This window comes from Arachis ipaensis, chromosome B1, assembly GCF_059453495.1.
Source record: "Arachis ipaensis isolate K30076 ecotype BB chromosome B1, ASM5945349v1, whole genome shotgun sequence".
In the NCBI taxonomy this organism is placed as follows: Eukaryota; Viridiplantae; Streptophyta; class Magnoliopsida; order Fabales; family Fabaceae; genus Arachis; species Arachis ipaensis.
Genome location: NC_142436.1, coordinates 111,327,669 through 111,350,269, shown reverse-complemented (window position 1 = coordinate 111,350,269; position 22,601 = coordinate 111,327,669). Strand labels below are relative to the sequence as shown.

Below are 22,601 nucleotides of genomic sequence, written 5' to 3'. Positions count from 1 at the left end.
AATTCTAGAAATAATCCAAGAGTAACTCTGAGTAAATAAAGGACATGAAAGAGTAAGTGACAAGTAAGGAAACAAACTAGAATGACGAAGTCTTGACGGAGGCAATAACTCTTCTCAATGTCCCAATCCAAAAAGCAATAAAATCAAATCCTAAGAACTATGAATGTGTAGAGAGAAAACCTAGAGGAGAGGTAAAATCAGATCTAAAAACTAAAATTAGGTGGAATGAATGTTATTTTCTGTCTCTGCATGATCCCTGGCTCTAATTTGCTTTTCTGGGCCGAAAGCTGGGTCAAAACAGGGCCCAAAATCGCCCCCAGCGAATTCTGCAGATTCTGCAGATCGCACATGTCACGCGATCGCGTTATCCAGGCGTTCGCGTTATCTAGCGTTTTGCCTTGCCACGCGATCGCGTCGTCCACGCCTTCGCGTCACTGGTGCAGTTTCCAATCCGTGCGGTCGCGTGAGCCATGCGTCCGCGTCGCTGCAATTTCCTCTATATCACGCGGTCGCGTGAGCCATGTGCCCACGTCACTTCTCACTGGTCATCTTCTTAATTTCTTGTGTTCCTTCCATTTTTGCAAGCTTCTTTTCTAATCTCCAAGTCATTCATGCCCTATAAAGCCTGAAACACTTAACACACAGATCACGGCATCGAATGGAATAAAGGAGAATTAAAATACAAAATTAAAAGTTTCTAGGAAGCAAGTTTTCAACCATAAAGCATTTTTAGGAAGGAATTATAAATGCATGCTTATTTAATGAATAAGTGGGTAAAGATTTGATAAAACCACACAATTAAACACAATATAAACCATAAAATAGTGGTTTATCAGGGACAAGCAAGATTTAAGTTTGGTGTTGTGATGCATTCGCATTTTAGCTAGTTTAGCAAGTTACTTTAGTCAATTTTAGTTCAATTTCATGCATGTTACTCAAATAAAAAAGCACTTAAATGGATTCTGTCATCATACTTTGATAGATTGAGGACTAAATGAATTTTGTTCAATTTCATGCAAACAATTGAAGAAAAGTATGAATGAGTGAGTTATCTAAAAATAGTTGCTCAAGAGACAGAGCTTTGATGTATTACTATTTTATTTTGTGATCATAACAAGGGAGAAGAGCACCAAATATCCCTCAAAGAACATTTCAAAGCCCAGGGTATATCTCCGGTTGTTTGAAGAGTGCTACGTTCTCCTGCATAAGCACCATATATGACTAAGAACACTCTTCATCCAAGAGCACTACACTCTTCAACCAAGAGCGCCTGCGATACGGAGGGAAAAAATTTAGCTGGCGACGCGTACACGTGGGTGACGCGTACGTGTAAAGGAGATATTTTGAAGCCCACGCATACGCGTGAGCGATGCGTACGCGTGGGAGCAGCAATTCTGAATAAGCATGCACACGCATGGATAAAGCAGCAGTGTGAAAGTGGCACTTTTGGAAGGCCACTCATACGCGTGGATGACGCGTATGCGTGGGAGAGCGCTCTTCTGGAGAGCGCACTGAAGAGGACGCGTACGCGTAAATGATGCGTACGCGTGACATGGGCTAAAGAGAGGAATGACGTAGGTGACACGTACGCATCGCAAGTGCCAAATTGTTGAAGGACGCGTACGTGTATGTGATGCGTACGCGTCGATGCCTGAGCGCTCCGCTTTCCTAAAGAGCGCTACGTTCTCCTGGAGCAAGATATTCCACTATATAGAAAAGCCAATTTTGTAGAGTTTCCAAGTACACCTAAAGAAGCAAGTACACTAGTATAAATAGAGGGCATCTTGAATTATTAAAAAAAGCTCAGTTGGGGGGAAGGGCTTCTTCCATATCTACTTTTTGAGCTTCTTTTTCTTTTAGATCTCTTTTGTGCTTTGCACTTTTGAATTTTACTTTCTGCTACTGAGACTCTGCATCACTTTCCTTTCTGTTTACAATTTTCTTTTCCAGTTTGAATTTTACTTTTCCAGTTTCATTTTATTTTCCAGTTTTATTTTCTCTTTCTCTTCTATGTTCAGTTTAATTTCCAATTTTAGAATTCTGTTTGAACTTAGAGCTATGAGTCACTAAACCCCAATTTCATTAGGGGGAGGAGCTTTACTGTAATCATAATGAATCAATGAAATTATTCTTCCTCTCAAATAATTTGGGCAGCTAGAGGATAACTTCTGTTTTCATTGTGAATTATTCACTCTGGAAGGGGGTTTAATTCAATTGAATGCTTGTGTGAGCCTCGGAAGGGGAATCACTTGCATTAGAATTGGAGCTCTATCCTTTACAACTCTCTTAACCAACACCATTCGATAGGAATTGAGGTTTTGAGAGTTTGTGTGGCTTATGGATAAGAGAATGTTCTCTAACTCTTCTCATGATAATTAGATCAAAGAATTGGAAAGATTGATTGTGATTAGAGAGATTGGATTACCAAGGAATTGGGATCCAATCAATTTCAATCCACCATAGATCTACTCACATGATTGAGAAAGGAGTTCAGACCCATTTGATTAATGATGGATTATAGTATCTCCAATTCCTGATGAATCATTCTCTTAAAATTTCTTCAATTTAGATTTCTCTACATTCACTTTAATTGATATTGTTCACTGCTGTCTCGATTCCCTAACCCAATTTCTTTTATAATTCATGCAATTTAAGTTTCACTGCAATTTAGATTCTGCACTTTTACTTTCTTGCAATCTAATATTCCAGTCATTTATATTCCTTGCAAATTAAGATTCAGCTCTTTTACTTTCTTGCTCTTTAAGTTTCAGTCATTTAAATTTCTTGTCATTTAAGTTTCAAGCAATTTACATTCAGCACTTTATATTTCTTGTAATTTAATTTCTGTTGATCAAACTTCATTCAATTCATCACTTGTTAGCTTGACTAGACTTATCACCATACTAAAGTTGCGTAATCCCTTAATTCCTGTGGGATCGACCTCACTCTGGTGAGTTTTACTACTTGATACAACCCGGTATACTTGCCGGTTAGTTTGTGCGAATTTAATTTTTCGCCATCAAGTTTCTGGCGGCGTTCCCGGGGATTGATTTAGATTGACAATTAAGTAGGTGATAATCTAGATTAAGCATATTTCTTTGTTTTTTATAAGCCCACTAACTGTTTGAGATTTTGTTTCTGCTAACTGTAACTTCACTCTAGCAATAGAGTATTCTGCTTTTGTTTTTTTGGTTTGTTTGTGTTGTATGCCAAGAGGAAGAAGTGGTGCATCCACCTCTTTTGATTCTGAACCAGAGAGAACCTTCTTGAGATTGAGAAGAGAAGTAAGAGGGAAGGGAGTGATTGGAGAAGAAGAGTCAGAAGAGGGAGATCAAGAGATGGAGGATAATCTCCCTAATCCACCAGAGGAGGTGGCCAATAACAATGGCCAACCTCCAAGGAGAGTTCTGGCCTCATATACGATTCCTAATGCAAGGAACTGTGAAAGCAGCATACTCACTCCAAATTTCCATGCCAATAACTTTGAGTTGAAGCCTCAACTTATAGTCCTACATGTTTTGAGCACTTTAATTAATGCTTCTTCTTCTTATGGCTCTAGGGCAAAGCTTATGATCACAGGAAAGGTATCTCCATCTCCCAGAAATGCATATTTTAGGGAGGATAGTAGTGGCTTAAGCTCAAGTTTTGGAGGCTTCTCCTTTTCCTCAGAGGTTTCCAAAGGTTCCTCTGAATTAGGCTGAGTATCATTAAGGATATCATCTAGCCCTTCCTTGAGGCTTTCGGCCATGTTGACCTCTTCTACCAGGGAATCAATGAGGTCAATGCCCATGCATCCCTCAGGAATGTCTGGATGCTGCATAGCCTAGACAGCATTCAGTACGAACTTTTTCTCATTGACTCTCAGGGTTACTTCCCCTTTTTCAACGTCAATGAAAGTTCGTCTTGTAACTAGGAAGGGTCTTCCTAGGATAAGGGATGCACTCTTGTGCCCCTCCATGTCCAACACCACAAAGTCAGTAGGGAAAGCAAAGGGTCCAACCCTGACAATCATGTCTTCAATTACTCCTGATGGTATTTTAATAGACCCATCAGCAAGTTGAAGGCATATGCGGGTTCATTTGACTTCATCAGTCAAACAAAGCTTCTTTATTAAAGAAGCAGGTATTAGGTTGATGTTTGCCCCAAGGTCACATAGAGCTGTCCTTGTACAAGCATCACCTAGAGTGCATGGTATCATAAAGCTTCCAGGATCCTTAAGCTTCTCTGGCAAGCTATTTTGAATGATTGCACTGCATTCCTCAGTGAAGAGGACTGTTTGTGTCTCTCTCCAATCCTTCTTATGACTTAGAATGTCCTTCATGAATTTTGTATAAGAAGGTATCTGTTCAAGAGCTTCTGCAAAAGGGATCTTTATCTCTAATGTTCTGAGATACTCCGTAAAGCGGGCAAACTGTTTATCCCTTTCCTCTTGACAGAGTTTCTAAGGAAATGGCATCTTAGCCTTGTATTCATCAACCTTGGTTGATGAAGGCCGAATGCCATGTGAGTTGGAAGGGGGGTTACTAGCTTGCTTAGGAGGGTTGTTATTAGTCTGTGACTGACCTTTTTTGCATGGGCGTTTGAAGAGAGAAATTTTGCGTGGCCTAGAATTTTGCAGAATAAATCCTCGTTGTAGGTATAGCTTCTAAACCAACAAAAGTCCTTTCTCACAAACGTTTTGGTTGTCACAAGTAACAAACCCCTTTAAAATTGATAACCGAAGTATTTAAACCTCGGGTCGTCTTCTCAAGGAACTGCAGGGAGGTGTTCTTATTATTGGTTATAAGTTTTGTAAATTGGGGGATTTGAAAGTAATGAACAAGTAATTTAAATGGCAAGTTGGTGTGAAAATCGTGATCATTCCATTCCTTGGTAACGGCGCTAAAAACTCAATACGCACGTTCATGATCTTATATCTGTTTCACAACTTCGTACAACTAACCAGCAAGTGCACTGGGTCGTCCAAGTAATAAACCTTACGTGAGTAAGGATCGATCCCACGGAGATTGTCGGTATGAAGCAAGCTATGGTCACCTTGTAAATCTCAGTTAGGCAGATTCAACTGATTTTATGAATTGATAAGTAAAAGATAAATAAAATATAAAATAGGATAGTGGTACTTATGTAATTCATTGGTGAGAATTTCAGATAAGCGCATAGAGATGCTTTCGTTCCTCTGAACCTCTGCTTTCCTGCTGTCTCCATCCAATCAATCCTACTCCTTTCCATGGCAAGCTTTATGTAGGGCATCACCGTTGTCAATGGCTACATCCCATCCTCCTGTGAAAATGGTCCAATGCGCTGTCACTGCATGGCTAATCATCTGTCGGTTCTCGATCATACTGGAATAGGATTTACTATCCTTTTGCGTCTGTCACTACGCCCAGCACTCGCGAGTTTGAAGTTCGTCACAGCCATCCCTTCCCAGATCCTACTCGGAATACCACACACAAGGTTTAGACTTTCCGGATCTCAGGAATGGCCATCCATGGGTTCTAACTTATACCACGAAGACACTAATATCTCGGACTCGGTCCCCTGTATTAGATATCGAAGAGATATCCATTCAATCTAAGGTAGAACGGAAGTGGTTGTCAGGCACGCGTTCATAAGTTGAGAATGATGATGACTGTCATGATCATCACATCCATTATATTGAAGTGCGAATGAATATCTTAGAAGCGGAATAAGTTGAATTGAATAGAAAAATAGTAGTACTCTGCATTAATCTTTGAGGAACAGCAGAGCTCCACACCTTAATCTATGGTGTGTAGAAACTCTACCGTTGAAAATTACATAAGTGAAAGGTTCAAGCATGGCCGAATGGCCAGCCCCCCTGATCTAAGAACTAAACGTCCCAAGATGTCTAATACAATAGTAAAATGTCCTATATATACTAGACTAGCTACTAGGGTTTATAGAAATAAGTAATTGATGCAGAAATCCACTTCCGGGGCCCACTTGGTGTGTGCTTGGGCTGAGCTTATAGTTTACACGTGGAGAGGTCATTCTTGGAGTTGAACGCCAGTTTGTAACATGTTTCTGGCATTGAACTCCACTTTGGAACTTGTTTCTGGCGCTGAACGCCAGACTGCAACATGGAACTGGCGTTCAATGCCAGTTTTCGTCATCTAAACTCGGGCAAAGTATGAACTATTATATATTGCTGGAAAGCCCTAGATGTCCACTTTCCAACGCAATCGGAAGCGTGCCATTTGGAGTTCTGTAGCTCCAGAAAATCCACTTTGAGTGCAGGGAGGTCAGAATCCAACAGCATCTGCAGTCCTTCTTCAACCTCTGAATCTGATTTTTGCTCAGGTTCCTCAATTTCAGCCAGAAAATACCTGAAATCATAGAAAAACACACAAAATCATAGTAAAGTCCAGAAATGTGATTTTTAATTAAAAACTAAAAAAAATATACTAAAAACTAACTAAATCATACTGAAAACATACTAAAAACAATGCCAAAAAGCGTATAAATTATCCGCTCATCACAATACCAAACTTAAATTGTTGCTTGTCCCCAAGCAACTGAAAACCAAATAGGATAAAAAGAAGAGAATATACTATAAATTCCAAAATATCAATGAAATATAGCTCCAATCAGATGAGCGGGACTTGTAGCTTTTTGCCTCTTGAATAGTTTTGGCATCTCACTTTATCCATTGAAGTTCAGAATGATTGGCATCTATAGGAACTCAGAGTTCAGATAGTGTTATTGTTTCCCCTAGTTCAGTATGTTGATTCTTGAACACAGCTACTTTATGAGTCTTGGCCGTGGCCCTAAGCACTTTGTTTTCCAGTATTACCACCGGATACATAAATGCCACAAACACATAATTGGGTAAACCTTTTCAGATTGTGACTCAGCTTTGCTAAAGTCCCCAATTAGAGGTGTCCAGGATTCTTAAGCACACTCTTCTTTTACTTTGGACCTTGACTTCAACCGCTCAGTCTCAAGTTTTCACTTGACAACTTCACGCCACAAGCACATGGTTAGGGACAGCTTAGTTTAGCCGCTTAGGCTAGGATTTTATTCCTTTAGGCCCTCCTATCCACTGATGCTCAAAGCCTTGGGATCCTTTTTATTTACCCTTGCCTTTTGGTTTTAAGGGTTATTGGCTTTTTGCTCTTGCCTTTTGGTTTTAAGAGCTTTTGGCTTTTTCTGCTTCTTTTTTTCTTTTTCTTTCTATTATTTTTTTTCGCCATTTTTCTCTTTTTTTTTTCGCAAGCTTTCTGTATTCACTGCTTTTTCTTGCTTCAAGAATCAATTTTATGATTTTTCAGATTATCAAATAACATTTCTCCTTATCATCATTCTTTCAAGAGCCAACATATTTAACATTCTTAAACAACAACTTCAAAAGACATATGCATTGTTCAAGCATTCATTCAGAAAACAAAAAGTATTGTCACCACATCAAAATAATTAAACTAGTTTCAAGGATGAATTCGAAACCATGTACTTCTTGTTCTTTTGTAATTAAAACTTAGAGTTTGACTGTGGGGGCTTTGGTTGACTCTGCAGTGAGAGAAGCTTTTCATGCTTCCTCTCCATGGTTACAGAAGGAGAACCGTGAGTTTTCAACACAAGGGAGTCCTCATTCAGTTGAAGGATCAATTCTCCTCTGTCCACATCAATCACAGCTCTTGCTGTGGCTAGGAAGGGTCTTCCAAGAATGATGGATTCATCCTCATCCTTCCCAGTATCCATGATTATGAAATCAGCAGGGATGTAAAGGCCTTCAACCTTTACTAACACGTCCTCTACCTGACCATAAGCCTGTTTTCTTGAGTTTTCTGCCATCTCTAATGAGATTCTGGCAGCTTGCACCTCAAAGATTCCCAGTTTCTCCATTACAGATAGGGGCATGAAGTTTATCCCTGACCCAAGGTCACATAGAGCCTTCTCAAAGGTCATGGTGCCTATGGTGCAAGGTATTAAGAACTTTCCAGGATCCTGTTTCTTCTGAGGCAATTTCAGTTGATCCAGATCACTCAGTTCATTGGTGAGCAAGGGAGGTTCATCTTCCCAAGTCTCATTACCAAATAATTTGGCATTCAGCTTCATGATTGCACCAAGGTACTTGGCAACTTGCTCTTCAGTAACATCTTCATTCTCTTCAGAAGAAGAATACTCATCAGAGCTCATGAATGGCATAAGGAGGTTTAATGGAATCTCTATGGTCTCTAGATGAGCCTCAGAATCCTTTGGTTCCTCAGAGGGAAACTCCTTATTGATCTCTGGACGTCCCAGGAGGGCTTCCTCACTGGGATTCACGTCCTCCTCCTCTTTTGTGGTTTCGGCCATGATGGTCATTTTAATGGCCTTGCACTCTCCTTTTGGATTTTCTTCTGTATTGCTTGGGAGAGTACTAGGAGGGGTTTCAGTGATCCTTTTACTCAGCTGGCCCACTTGTGCTTCCAAATTTCTAATGGAGGACCTTGTTTCATTCATGAAACTTAGAGTGGCCTTAGACAAATCAGAGACTAAATTTGCTAAGCTAGATGGATTCTGCTCAGAATTCTTTGTCTGTTGCTGAGTGGATGATGGAAAAGGTTTACTATTGTTAAACCTGTTTCTTCCACCATTAATAAAGCCTTGTTGAGGCTTTTGTTGATCCTTCCATGAGAAATTTAGGTGATTTCTCCATGAGGGGTTATAGGTGTTTCCATTAGGTTCACCCATGTAATTCACCTCTGCTATTGCAGGGTTCTTAGGATCATAAGCTTTTTCTTCAGAAGATGCCTCTTGAGTACTGTTGGATGCAGCTTGCATTCCATTCAGACTCTGAGAAATCATATTGACTTGCTGAGTCAATATTTTGTTCTGAGCCAATATGGCATTCAGAGTATCAATTTCAAGAACTCCCTTCTTCTGAGGCGTCCTATTACTCACAGGATTCCTCTCAGAAGTGTACATGAACTGGTTATTAGCAACCATGTCAATGAGTTCTTGAGCTTCTGCAGGCATTTTCTTTAGGTGAATGGATCCACCTGCAGAAGTATCCAATGACATCTTAGCTAATTCAGGCAGACCATCATAGAATATATCCAGGATGGTCCATTCTGAAAGCATGTCAGAAGGACACTTTTTGGTCAGTCGCTTATATCTTTCCCAAGCTTCATAGAGGGATTCACCTTCTTTCTGTCTGAAGGTTTGAACATCCACTCTAAGCTTACTCAGCTTTTGAGGAGGAAAGAACTTGGCTAAGAAAGCCGTGACGAGCTTATCCCAAGAGTTCAGGCTATCTTTGGGTTGAGAGTCCAACCACACTCTAGCTTTGTCTCTTACAGCAAACGGAAAAAGCATAAGCCTGTAGACCTCGGGATCAACCCCATTGGTCTTAACAATATCACAGATCTGCAAGAACTCAGTTAAGAACTGAAAAGGATCTTCAGATGGAAGTCCATGAAACTTGCAGTTCTGTTGCACCAGAGAAACTAATTGAGGTTTCAGCTCAAAATTGTTTGCTCCAATGGCAGGAATGGAGATGCTTCTTCCATGTAAATTAGAATTAGGTGCAGTAAAGTCACCAAGCATCCTCCTTGCATTATTATTATTTTCGGCTGCCATCTCCTCTTCTTGTTCGAAAATTTCTGTAAGGTTGTCTCTGGATTGTTGTATTTTAACTTCTCTTAATTTCCTTTTCAGAGTCCTTTCAGGTTCAGGATCTGCTTCAACAAGAATGTTCTTGTCCTTGCTCCTGCTCATATGACAAAGAAGGGAATAACAAAGAAAATATGGAATCCTCTATGTCACAGTATAGAGATTCCTTTGTGTGAGCAGAAGAAGAAAAGAATGTAATGTAAAGAAGAGAAGAGGGGAAAACTTGAACACAGAGAGGGAGGTGGTGTTCGAATTTTTGGATGGAAGAGAAGTGTTAGTAGATGAATAAATAAATAGAAGGAGATGAGAGAGAGAATTTTGAAATTTAGTTAAAATAAAAATTAAAATTGAAAGTTAGATTTCGAAAATTAAAGTTGAAATTAAATTAAAATTAAAACAATTAGTTAATTAAAAAGGAATTTTGAAAAAGGAGAGAGGATTAGTTAGGTAGTTTTGAAAAAGATATGATTGAAACAAAAAGATAAGATTGATTGAAAAAGTTTTGAAATTTGTTTTTGAAAAAGATATGATTGAAATTTAAAAAGATATGATTGAAACAAAAAGATAAGATTTGAAAATCAATTTTAAAAGGATAAGAAGTTAGAAAAGATTTTGAAATTGAATTTGAAAAAGATTTGAAAAGAAAATTAAAAAGATTTGATTTTGAAAACTAAAGTTGATTACTTGACTAACAAGAAACTAAAAAGATATGATTCTAGAGTTTAAAGATTGAATCTTTCTTAATAAGCAAGTAACAACTTGAAATTTTTCAATCAATCATATTAAATGTTAGTAAAGATTTTGAAAATTAAGAAATAAAATAAGAAAAAGATTTTGAAAATCAAATTTAAAAAGTTTTTGAAAATATGAAGGTAAAATGAAAAAGATTTGATTTTTGAAAAAGATTTTGAAAAGATAAGATTTTTAAATTGAAAATTTGATTTGATTCATAAGAAACAATTAAATTTAAAAAATTTTTGACTAAATCAAATCATATTTTCAAAAATTTTGAGTAAAATAAGGAAAAAATATTTCTTTTTTTTGAATTTTAATGATGAGAGAGAAAAATATGAAAAAGACTCATAACATAAAAATTATGAATCAAAACACACAATGCATGCAAGAACACTATGAATGTCAAGATGAACACCAAGAACACTTTGAAGATCAAGATGAACATCAAGACTTATTTTTGAAAATTTTTAATGAAAGAAAAACATGCAAGACACCAAACTTAGAAATTTTCAAACTTTAGAAACTAACAAATTAAAAATGAATATGAAAAAGAAGAAAAGACACAAAATACGAAAATATGAAGATCAAACAAGAAGACTGGCCAGGAACAACTTGAAGATCATGAAGAACATATGATGAATTTTCAAAAATTCTTGAGAAAAAGAAACACATGCAAGACACCAAACTTAAAAAAATTGACTCTAGACTCAAACAAGAAACACAAAAATATTTTTTGATTTTATGATTTTATCAATTTTTTTGGTTTTTCGAAAATTAATTTTGAAAAAACGAAAAAAGAAAAAGAAATTTTTTTTTGTATATTTTTTTTTCGAAAATAAGAATAATAAAAGCAGAAAGGTTAAAATTAAAATAAAATTACCTAATCTGAGCAACAAGATGAACCGTCAGTTGTCCAAACTCGAACAATCCCCGGCAACGGCGCCAAAAACTTGGTGTGCAAAATCGTGATCATTCCATTCCTTGGTAACGGCGCTAAAAACTCAATACGCACGTTCATGATCTTTTATCTGTTTCACAACTTCGTACAACTAACAAGCAAGTGCATTGGGTCGTCCAAGTAATAAACCTTACGTGAGTAAGGGTCGATCCCACGGAGATTGTCGGTATGAAGCAAGCTATGGTCACCTTGTAAATCTCAGTCAGGCGGATTCAACTGATTTTATGAATTGATAAGTAAAAGATAAATAAAATATAAAATAGGATAGTGGTACTTATGTAATTCATTGGTGAGAATTTCAGATAAGCGCATAGAGATGCTTTCGTTCCTCTGAACCTCTGCTTTCCTGCTGTCTCCATCCAATCAATCCTACTCCTTTCTATGGCAAGCTTTATGTAGGGCATCACCGTTGTCAATGGCTACATCCCATCCTCCTGTGAAAATGGTCCAATGCGCTGTCACTGCATGGCTAATCATCTGTCGGTTCTCGATCATACTGGAATAGGATTTACTATCCTTTTGCGTCTGTCACTACGCCCAGCACTCACGAGTTTGAAGCTCGTCACAGCCATCCCTTCCCAGATCCTACTCGGAATACCACAGACAAGGTTTAGACTTTCCGGATCTCAGGAATGGCCATCCATGGGTTCTAACTTATACCACGAAGACACTAATATCTCGGACTCGGTCCCCTGTATTAGATATCGAAGAGATATCCATTCAATCTAAGGTAGAACGGAAGTGGTTGTCAGGCACACGTTCATAAGTTGAGAATGATGATGACTGTCACGATCATCACATCCATCATATTGAAGTGCGAATGAATATCTTAGAAGCGGAATAAGTTGAATTGAATAGAAAAATAGTAGTACTCTGCATTAATCTTTGAGGAACAGCAGAGCTCCACACCTTAATCTATGGTGTGTAGAAACTCTACCGTTGAAAATTACATAAGTGAAAGGTTCAGGCATGGCCGAATGGCCAGCCCCCCTGATCTAAGAACTAAACGTCCCAAGATGTCTAATACAATAGTAAAATGTCCTATATATACTAGACTAGCTACTAGGGTTTACAGAAATAAGTACTTGATGCAGAAATCCACTTTCAGGGTCCACTTGGTGTGTGCTTGGGCTGAGCTTGAATTTTACACGTGGAGAGGTCATTCTTGGAGTTGAACGCCAGTTTGTAACGTGTTTCTGGCGTTGAACTCCACTTTGCAACTTGTTTCTGGCGCTGAACGCCAGACTGCAACATGGAACTGGCGTTCAACGCCAGTTTGCATCATCTAAACTCGAGCAAAGTATGGACTATTATATATTGCTGGAAAGCCCTGGATGTCTACTTTCCAACTCAATTAAAAGCGCACCATTTGGAGTTTGTTAGCTCCAGAAAATTCACTTTGAGTGCAGAGAGGTCAGAATCCAACAGCATCTGCAGTCCTTCTTCAACCTCTGAATCTGATTTTTGCTCAGGTCCCTCAATTTCAGCCAGAAAATACCTGAAATCACAGAAAAACACACAAACTCATAGTAAAGTCCAGAAATGTGATTTTTAATTAAAAACTAATAAAAATATACTAAAAACTAACTAAATCATACTGAAAACATACTAAAAATAATGCCAAAAAGCGTATAAATTATCCGCTCATCACAAGTAAAATAAATAAATAACCATAAAATAAACTCTTGGTAAGGTATGAGGATTTGGAAGTCCTATCCTAGTTATCCTTATCAATGGTGATGAGAATTGAGTTTTAATCCCACTTAGTTAGCCTTTACTAAAGCAAAGGATGGTCAAGTGGACCAATTAGTTTGATCCTCAAGTCCTTGTCAATTCCTAAGAAAGGACTGGAGTTAATGAAGTTCAATTCAATTAGCAAAGACAATAATTATCAATCACGTTGAGTTTGATAACTCATGAGTTACCAATTACTTTACCAAAGCCAAAAGGAAAAAATCTAAATTATTAATATAAATAAAGGAAAGCAATCATAATTCTAAAATACCTCAAATTATATTAAATAGAAAATCAAATCTAAACATGAATGGTTCATAAGCCAATTTGGCAACAAAATTAATTAAAGGAAAGCATTAAAGTATTTGAAAGTAAAAGAGAAATATAAAGTAAAAGGAATATTGAACCTGATAAGGAGTTGGAATACTAAATTGAAATAATAAGAAATCCTAATCCTTAAACCTAAGAGAGAGAAGAGAACCTCTTTCTCTAAAAACTACATCTAAACTATGAAAAGTGAATAATTGGAGACCTCCTCATGAATGGATGCATTTCCCCCCCCCCTTTGTAACCTCTAATATGTGCCTTCTGGACTTGGATCTGGGCCAAAAAGGGTTTCAGAAATCGCTGGGAGCGTTTTCTGTAATTTCTGGTGTGGGGCGTCTGTCACGCGTCTGCGTGGGTCACGCGGTCGCGTCATCTGGAGTTTTTCTTGTCACGCGCTCGCTTCAGTCATGCGTACGCATCATCTGTGTTCTGCTCATGGCGCACGTCCACGTCAGTCATGCGTTCGCGTCGCTGCCTTTTCACGCTGGGCATGCGACCACGTCGTCCATGCGGTCGCGCCGCTGCCAGTTTCTTTAAAAACTCCATTTTGTGCTTTCCTTCCATTTTTGTATGTTTCCTTTCCATCCTTTAAGTCATTCCTACCTTAGAAGATTTGAAACTTCTCAACACACAAATCACGGCATCGAATGGTAATAAAGGCTAATTGAAATAATTATTTTTAAGCATAGGAAACACGTTTTTCACATATATCACATAATAAGGAAGGGAAAATAAAACCATGCAATTTACATGAATAAGTGGGTGAAGGGTTGAATAAATCACTTAAATTGAGCACAATATATATCATAAAATATAGGTTTATCAACCTCCCCACACTTAAACAATAGCATGTCCTCATGCTAAGTCCAAGATAAAGAGTAAGGTAAGGTTAAAGTGGTGGAATCTCATGCAATGCAATCTATCCTAAATGCAACTACCTAAATGAGTCATGCAATTCTAATTGTTATTCACTTGTATATAAAATTTACATGTAGTTAAGTTAATTCACATTCTCAAGGAATCATATATGCATAGCCAAACTTTAGATAATGTTAAAGCACTTTTACAATTGAGATGGGTAAAAATATTTTTCAAACTTGCAAGACAATTAACAATTTAATCAGAGATATACGGTGATGAGCTATTGAACCCTCACTGGATTCTGTGTTTACTCTCTAGTCACTCAGTGTTTATTGGGTTAATCATTCTATTCTTCTTTTTATCCTTACTTTCTATAATTTTGTTCTTCATCTAACCAATCAACAATTATAGAATATAGGCATACAAAAATCATAAGGTCTTTTTCAAGGTTGTAGTGGGGCCAAGGTAAAGGTAAGGGTATAATCAACTTGGGATTTTTATTTTATTTTTCTACTTAAGGCTAATAATGTGGTTTATAGAACAAGAGGGGATTAAAAAGCTCAAGGGGGCTAACAAGGGTGATGTAAAAGGTAGGCTAATTTGGGATAAGTGAGCAAATATTTTAAGCAATGGCCTCAATCATCTCTTAGTATGTATCTATATTCTATATTGGACATATAGATTAAAACAAAGCAAAGAACATCAGAATAAAATGAAGGGCGAAACACACAGGAATAAAAATTATGGTTTGAATGTAACCATACAATTAAGCTCAAAACTCACAGGCTATGTGTTCTCTAGCTCAAACATCATATATCAGTTATACATGTCATGCAAGTAGAAATTAAGAGTTCCCATTATTCTCAATGTAAATCTTAGGGTGCCTTTAAAGTTTTAGTGTTGTTCCTTGATGAAATGTTGTTAACTAACTAACATGTAATGCTATATATACAAGGTGTGTGGATTGTTTTTTATTATGTTAAAGTCTCTAGTTTACTTCCTTTTTTATTTTCAATTTAAGCCAAACTATCATATGCTAAAAGGGTAAACTATACTAATTAATCCACATATTCTATAACTAATAAGTTTAGAATTGCAAACTAAACTAAATGGATAAAATATGAACTAAAGTGCAAAATGCAGAAATAGAGTAAAAATACATGAAAAGAACAATGTATAAGTACTGGAAAATAAAAATAAAGATAAAAATACAGAAAATAAACAAAATAAGATAAAAAGAGTCTGTAGTGGTTCACCAAAAAATACGCCAGGGATGGCGACCTCCCCACACTTAAAATAAAACATCGTCCCCGATGCTCACTCAAGCTGGGTGTGAAGGAGTGTCATCACTGGAAGGATGGGCTGCTAGAGTCTCGGTGGTGGCCTGCAGGTCTATAGACTGGATAAGGGTAGGAGGATATGTCTGCTGGAGTGGAAGCTCTGACTGGATAGGAATCTCGGGATCTGCAACCTGTATCTGGTGTGGCACCTCCTGCTGTGGCACAGCCTGCTCCGGGCCTGCCTGCTCAGCCTGGGCATGTGTCTCCTCCTCATGAGCGCTCGCATCTGCCTCAAATATGTCAGAAGGGGTGTCAGGCTCAGAGGAGATGTCGCCGCCGGATCGGATTATCAATTTGACGTGTTTATAGCGTCGCTTGTTGCGACGCTCCATACGGTCCAAGCGGGCGAAGAGGCGATGCACCAAATGGTAAATAGGCTCAGGAGCAGCTGGAGGTGCAGCGGGTGGGGCTGGTGCAGCAGTAGAAGAAGAAGGAGTAGCTGAAGGCGTGGCTATCTCATCAGAAGCGGTCAGGAATGGAGGTGTATAGCCTAAAGCCCGAAATTTCCTGCTGTGAGGGATAATCTTCTTGCAGTCCACAGCAGGTGGCTTCTCATCAGCATCTTCCTAAGGCACGTCAGCTCGACGGCCTAGCTGTGTGACCAGGTAAGGGAAAGGAAGGGTGCCTCTGACATGAACCCGGGCCATATAGTGACGGATGAATCGTGGCAGATACAGGTCCTTACCCTCCAGCATACACCAGAAGAGGGTGATCATAGTAGCAGGCAGCTCCGTCTCATGAGTGCTCGGCATAACAAAGTTGCTCAGGATCTGGTGCCAGAGCCGAGCCTCATCATTCAGATACATAAGCTTGATTCCTTTAGGCATTGTGGTGTTCTTACCCATGACCCATGGGACAGTAGGGTCAAGGGCTATCCTCTCTTTGACAGCATCCCAGTCGAATCTCAGAAACCTCATATCCTCTTCAACCTTTTGGTAACCGTCAGGCTGATCTGACTTAGGCTGAAGGCGCAGAATATCCTCAATGGCCTCTTCAGTAACCAGTATCTGTTTCCCTCTGAGGTTCACTGCATCCAGGGAAGTCTTGAAATAATTGCAGTAAAACTCTCTTACCCAGGAAGCATTGACCTCGGTCAGGTTTCTCTCCAAGAAGAACCAGCCTCTCTGTTTGATCTGATCGGAGGTGTACTGTTGTAGTTCTTCTGGAATTTTCAGAGTCCTCTCCAGGTATAGGTTCCTGGAGGTGGCAAACACGGGATACTTCAGCTCACAGTATCGGTTTGCAAACTTAATGAGATCATTGGCAGGGAGGAGCTGGTCAGCCTTCTCCTGCGGGGTAAAGTGCTTTTCCCGCCAGGAGTCATCATGCATGATGTCCAGGATGGACATAGAGGATTCACCTCGTTTCCGTTTGCCAGTTGTTGCCTTTCCTTTTCCCTTTCTTTGAGGGTCAGACATCTTGAAAAACAGAAATCTAAGATATAATAAAAGCAGGAAAATAAGTAGGCAAATAACAAGATAAGCACAAAGTGGCAAAGGAGCAGTAAAATTATGAAATGAGTTGAATAATTGTGTATTTTGGATTGTTTCAGAGTTAAAAAGCTGAGATGAGGAATTACAAGCCAAAATATGTTATAAGTAGAATACCTGTTAATTAGGAGAAACAATAATCATGCCATGAGTTAAAAAAGATTGAAAGAGTTAGTCAAAAAAAGTAGAGGGGGAAGTTAGAAAGTGAAAAGTGGTTAAAATTGAAAAAGAGGTTAGAAAGCGAAAATCAGTGAGTTAGTAAAAAGAAAGTCAGAGTAAGTGGCATGATGATCGGTTTCTAAGTAACAAAAATTTCACAATTTTAAGCAACAATCAACCCATATTCAATCAAGGAAATCAGGTTGTTGATGATTCATATAGATATAAAAATAGCAAAAATTTAAAATCGAATCATCAAAAGTGCAATTTAGTAACCAGGAAAGCGAAAGGAATAAGAATGCGGGTCCGGGCATTCATGAAGTGGTTTCAGAAAAGCTAAGTAATGCCAAATTCAAATTGCCGAAACCAAAACATGAATGAAAATCAAAACAATTTATAGAAAATTGGGCAGCATTTCGGCTAAAATTGGATGTTCTCGGGTAATAAACAACAAGCAGAATAATTCATATGAATTAAAATAATGCTGCAATTACATATACGGAATATGAACAAGAAAAAACAGTGTAAAAAGCAGCATGAAACAGTAAAGAACAGCATATGAACAGTATTAACATCACAGCAACAGCAGAGTAGTGAAATTGATAAAACAAGAAGCATGAACAGCGCAATTATCAGGCCTAAATCCATTAACCACATCCTAGCTACCTAACCACCTAGAATCCACTACAAACATGCATCTCTAACTAGCCTAATTTGAACATAATTGGAAAAATAAGCAACTAACTGCGAATGGAAAGAAAAAAAATGGCGTTCGGCAGAACCTGGTAGGCGTATGAACTCTAGGGTACAGAGAGATGGCTAGGGTGTGGTTTTGGTGGTGGTGGGAGGGGCACGGTGGCGCGGTGGTGGTGGCGGGCGGCTGTTTGTGGTGGCAGGGGGGTTTCAGTTGGGGTGACTGGTGGAGGGGGGTGGTTGAAGAAGAATGGGGGTAAGGTTGGTGGTGGTGGGAGGGGCGGCGGTGATGGCGCGGTGGTGGTGGTGGCTGCGGAGGAGGCAGCGATGGTGGAGGGAAGAAGAGAAGAGAAAGAGAAGAAAGAGAGGGAATGAAGAAGGAGGGGGGTGGCGTCGCGGTCGGGGCTGGGTGGGCGAGGGTGGTGCGGCGGTTGGAGGTGGTTGGGGTGGAGGTTGGTGCAGAGGAAGGAGGGAGAGAGAGCAGAGGGGGTTGAGGAAGAAGAATGGGGACGCGGGGGGAATAGGGTTTCGCGTCACTGGGTTAGTGAATTTGAATCCACACAAACGCGTGGAGCACGCGATCGCGTGGCTAGGGTGGAATGTGGTTAACACGATCGCATGAGTGACGCGATCGCATGGAATGGGTAAAAGGATGAATGACGCGGTCGCGTGAGACACGCGACCGCGTCACTGGAAATTGTGCAAAACGCACAATTCCAGCGTCGTTTCAGCGTAACTCTGTATCTCCTTTTTGGGTGATGTGCAATCCACGCGACGCGAACGCGTCGCTCACGCTTTCGCGTGGGATGGGTATTTTGCATGTGACATGTTCGCGTGATGGACGCGAACGCGTGGGCCGTTTTGTGCTAAACGCACACCAGCCGCACGATTCTAGCCCAGATTTCTGGGCGTTGGATTTTTACACCGATTTCCAGATCACGCGTTCGTGTGATTGACGTGGACGCGTGGGAGGTCGTTCTTGCAACTGACGCGAACGCGTTAGTAGTGCGGTCGCGTCGCGCCCCATTTTTTTTTATGCAAATATGCAATGATGCAGTATGCAATGCTAATGCAAATTCTATGAATAACATTTAGGTTCAATAAAAAAAATATAACATAAAATCAAACAGTACGAAATAAAAATTGAAAAAGAACGACCATACCATGGTGGGTTGTCTCCCACCTAGCACTTTTAGTTAAAGTCCTTAAGTTGGACATTGGATGAGCTTCCTGTTATGGTGGCTTATGCTTAAATTCATCCAGAAATCTCCACCAATGTTTGGAATGCCAACAGCCTCTGGGGTCCCAAATTAGGCATGTGAAGCCTTTGAGCAGCTTCAAACAGGTTCTCAGGCTCCCGGGGTGACGAATGTCAGAATAGATTCCAGGATCCCAAATTTTGCTTTTAAATCCGCTTTGTCTTGATCTGTATGCTTCCATCCGGGCGGTTCAGAAATTGTATTCTCACCAGGATGACCAAACGTCTTCCATGACCCATTCAATTGAACTTGGTACCAATCCTTGCACTTCGAATTGAAGCGTGGAACCTTATTGAACCTTGCGCACCAGCTCTGAGTACGAGCCATTTCCCTCTTACTCTTAAAGCCGCAGAGAGCTCTAAGCTGGCCATCTGTTTCAAGCAAACCATATTCAAGTGGAAAAGTAAAGATGAAGGTTAAGGATTGTACCCACTTGAAGCTTGTATTAGGTGGTAATGGCCTTGGGATAGGTGTTTCCAGTGGTTCTGTAAGTTCTACTCCCTTGTAATCTTCTGTGAATTCCTCCACTTCTTTGCAAAATTCTTCAGCTGCAACTACGTCCTGATCAAAGTCTTCTATGTCTTCCTCATCACATAAGTCATACGTTGGAGGTTGAGAGAAATCTACCTCGACGTCATCTTCGTATTCACTTGGGTAAGGTTCTGCAGGCTCAAGGAATTCAGTTGCGGATGTGAATTCGTGACTAGGAGAGCTTGATTCAAGATCGTCACTGCCCATGGAATCAACTTCTTGGTCTGTTCCGTCCAATTTTTCACAAGGCATATGCTGTGGAGGTTGTGCACTGTCCTCCTTGGTATCAATTTCGGATTTCTCAGCGGAATCCTTTACGGTTCTTGATTCCCATGGAGGTTCAGCATCTCTTAAATCTTTAACCACTTCCTCCTTTACAACTATCATGGCTTCCTCTACTCGTTTCAGTACAAAGCCATGCTCCTCATTGTCCACCGAGGTTTCTAGTATTTCCTTCATGCTACGCTCTTCTTTTGATTCCCCACATGTAGCCATGGGAGTACCTTGAGTTCTCAAATGCCGGGAAGCTATTAAATTTACTACCTTAGTCACTGCAGTAGTGAGTTCCAGTACGCCCTTTTCTTATCTTTGCTTGCCCTTGAAGAAGAACACAAAGTTTGTCATTTACTGGAGGTTGGGGTGGGTGCGAAGGTTCGTTGGTTGGGGAAGAGGGTTCAAAGTAAGAATGTGGTGGTTCTTGGGAGTAATTGGATTGGGATTGTGGTAGATAAGGGTCATATGGTGCTGAATTGTGGAAAGGAACTTGTGAGTGTGGTGGTTCAAATCTACGTTGAAAGGATGGTCTATAAGCACAGGGTGGGGCTTGTTGGTAATTACAAGTGGGTCCACCATATCTATCAGCTTGGTATGCATTGTAGAATGGTCTTTGTCCATGATATCTCAGAAGGTGTTGTTGCCGAAAGGGTTGATCAGATCCTCCTGGCTCCATCCATCTTTGATTGCTTAGACCTTGATGCATATTCCTGTTATAGCTTTCACTTCTTTCAACAATATTAGAACCAAACTCAAAGCGAGAGGGGTGAGAATTCATAGTGGCTAAAAACATAAAAGAGAAAAACAAAAATAAATAAACAAGTAAAAAAAATATTTACAATAACCAATAATAAGGCACACGTTTGCAATTCCCCGGCAACGGCGCCATTTTGAAGAGAGAACTTTTGCGTGGCCTAGAATTTCGCAGAATAAATCCTCGTTGTAGGTATAGCTTCTAAACCAACAAAAGTCCTTTCTCACAAACATTTTGGTTGTCACAAGTAACAAACCCCTTTAAAATTGATAACCGAGGTATTTAAACCTCGGGTCGTCTTCTCAAGGAACTGCAGGGAGGTGTTCTTATTATTAGTTATAAGTTTTGTAAATTGAGGGTTTTGAAAGTAATGAACAAGTAATTTAAATGGCAAGTAAAATAAATAAATAACCATAAAATAAACTCTTGGCAAGGTATGAGAATTTGGAAGTCCTATCCGAGTTATCCTTATCAATGGTGATGAGAATTGATTTTTAATCCCACTTAGTTAGCCTTTACTAAAGCAAAGGAAGGTCAAGTGGACCAATTAGTTTGATCCTCAGGTCCTTCTCAATTTCTAAGAAAGGACTGGAGTTATTGAAGTTCAATTCAATTAGCAAAGACAACAATTATCAATCACGTTGAGTTTGATAACTCATGAGTTACCAATTACTTTACCAAAGCCAAAAGGGGAAAATCTAAATTATTAATATAAATAAAGGAAAGCAATCATAATTCTGAAATACCTCAAATTATATTAAATAGAAAACCAAATCTAAACATGAATGGTTCATAAGCCAATTTGGCAACAAAAGTAATTAAAGAAAAGCATTAAGGTATCTGAAAGTAAAAGAGAAATATAAAGTAAAAGGAATATTGAACCTGATAAGGAGTTGGAATACTAAATTGAAATAATAAGAAATCCTAATCCTAAAACCTAAGAGAGAGGAGAGAACCTCTCTCTCTAAAAACTACATTTAAACTATGAAAAGTGAATAATTGGAGACCTCCTCATGAATGGATGCATTCCCCCACTTTGTAACCTCTAATCTGTGCCTTCTGGACTTGGATCTGGGCCAAAAAGGGTTTCAGAAATTGCTGGGAGCGTTTTCTGTAATTTCTGGTGCGTGGCGTCTGTCAAGCGTCCGCATGGGTCACGCGGTCGCGTCATTTGAAGTTTTCCTTGTCACGCGCTCGCTTCGGTCATGCGTACGCGTCATCTGTGATCTGCTCATGGCGCGCATCCACGTCAATCACGCGTTCGCATCGCTGCCTTTTCGCGCTGGGCATGCGACCGCGTCGTCCATGCATTCGCGTCGCTGCCAGTTTCTTCAAAAACTCCATTTTGTGCTTTCCTTCCATTTTTGTATGTTTCCTTTCCATCCTTTAAGTCATTCCTGCCTTAGAAGATCTGAAACTTCTCAACACACAAATCACGGCATCAAATGGTAATAAAGGGTAATTGAAATAATTATTTTTAAGCATAGGAAACACGTTTTTCACATATATCACATAATAAGGAAGGGAAAGTAAAACCATGCAATTTACATGAATAAGTGGGTGAAGGGTTGAATAAATCACTTAAATTGAGCACAATATATATCATAAAATATGGGTTTATCAGCGTTCAACGCCCATGCTGCTGCCCCCTTGGGCGTTTAAATGCCCACACTCTGCCCTTTCCTGGCGTTCAACGCCAAGAGGGATACCTCTCTGGGCGTTTGAACTCCCAGTCTTTGCCCTTTCCTGGCGTTCAATGCCAGGAGTGGTGCTTCTCTGGGCGTTGAATGCCCAGAACCATCTTGTGCAGAGATCTGGTTATCTTCTATGGGCTTTTCGTTCTTATTGGGCTGAGGTTGGGAGCTTAAGGTTTTC

At 39.5% G+C, this 22,601-nt stretch overlaps 1 non-coding gene across 1 annotated transcript; it reads left to right on the top strand.

The window, feature by feature from the left end:
- Positions 1 to 9,075: 9,075 nt before the first annotated feature.
- Positions 9,076 to 9,183, top strand: LOC148577928 (small nucleolar RNA R71). Its single transcript, XR_015903979.1, has one exon. It is a non-coding gene; the product is annotated as a small nucleolar RNA R71 (small nucleolar RNA).
- Positions 9,184 to 22,601: the final 13,418 nt, after the last annotated feature.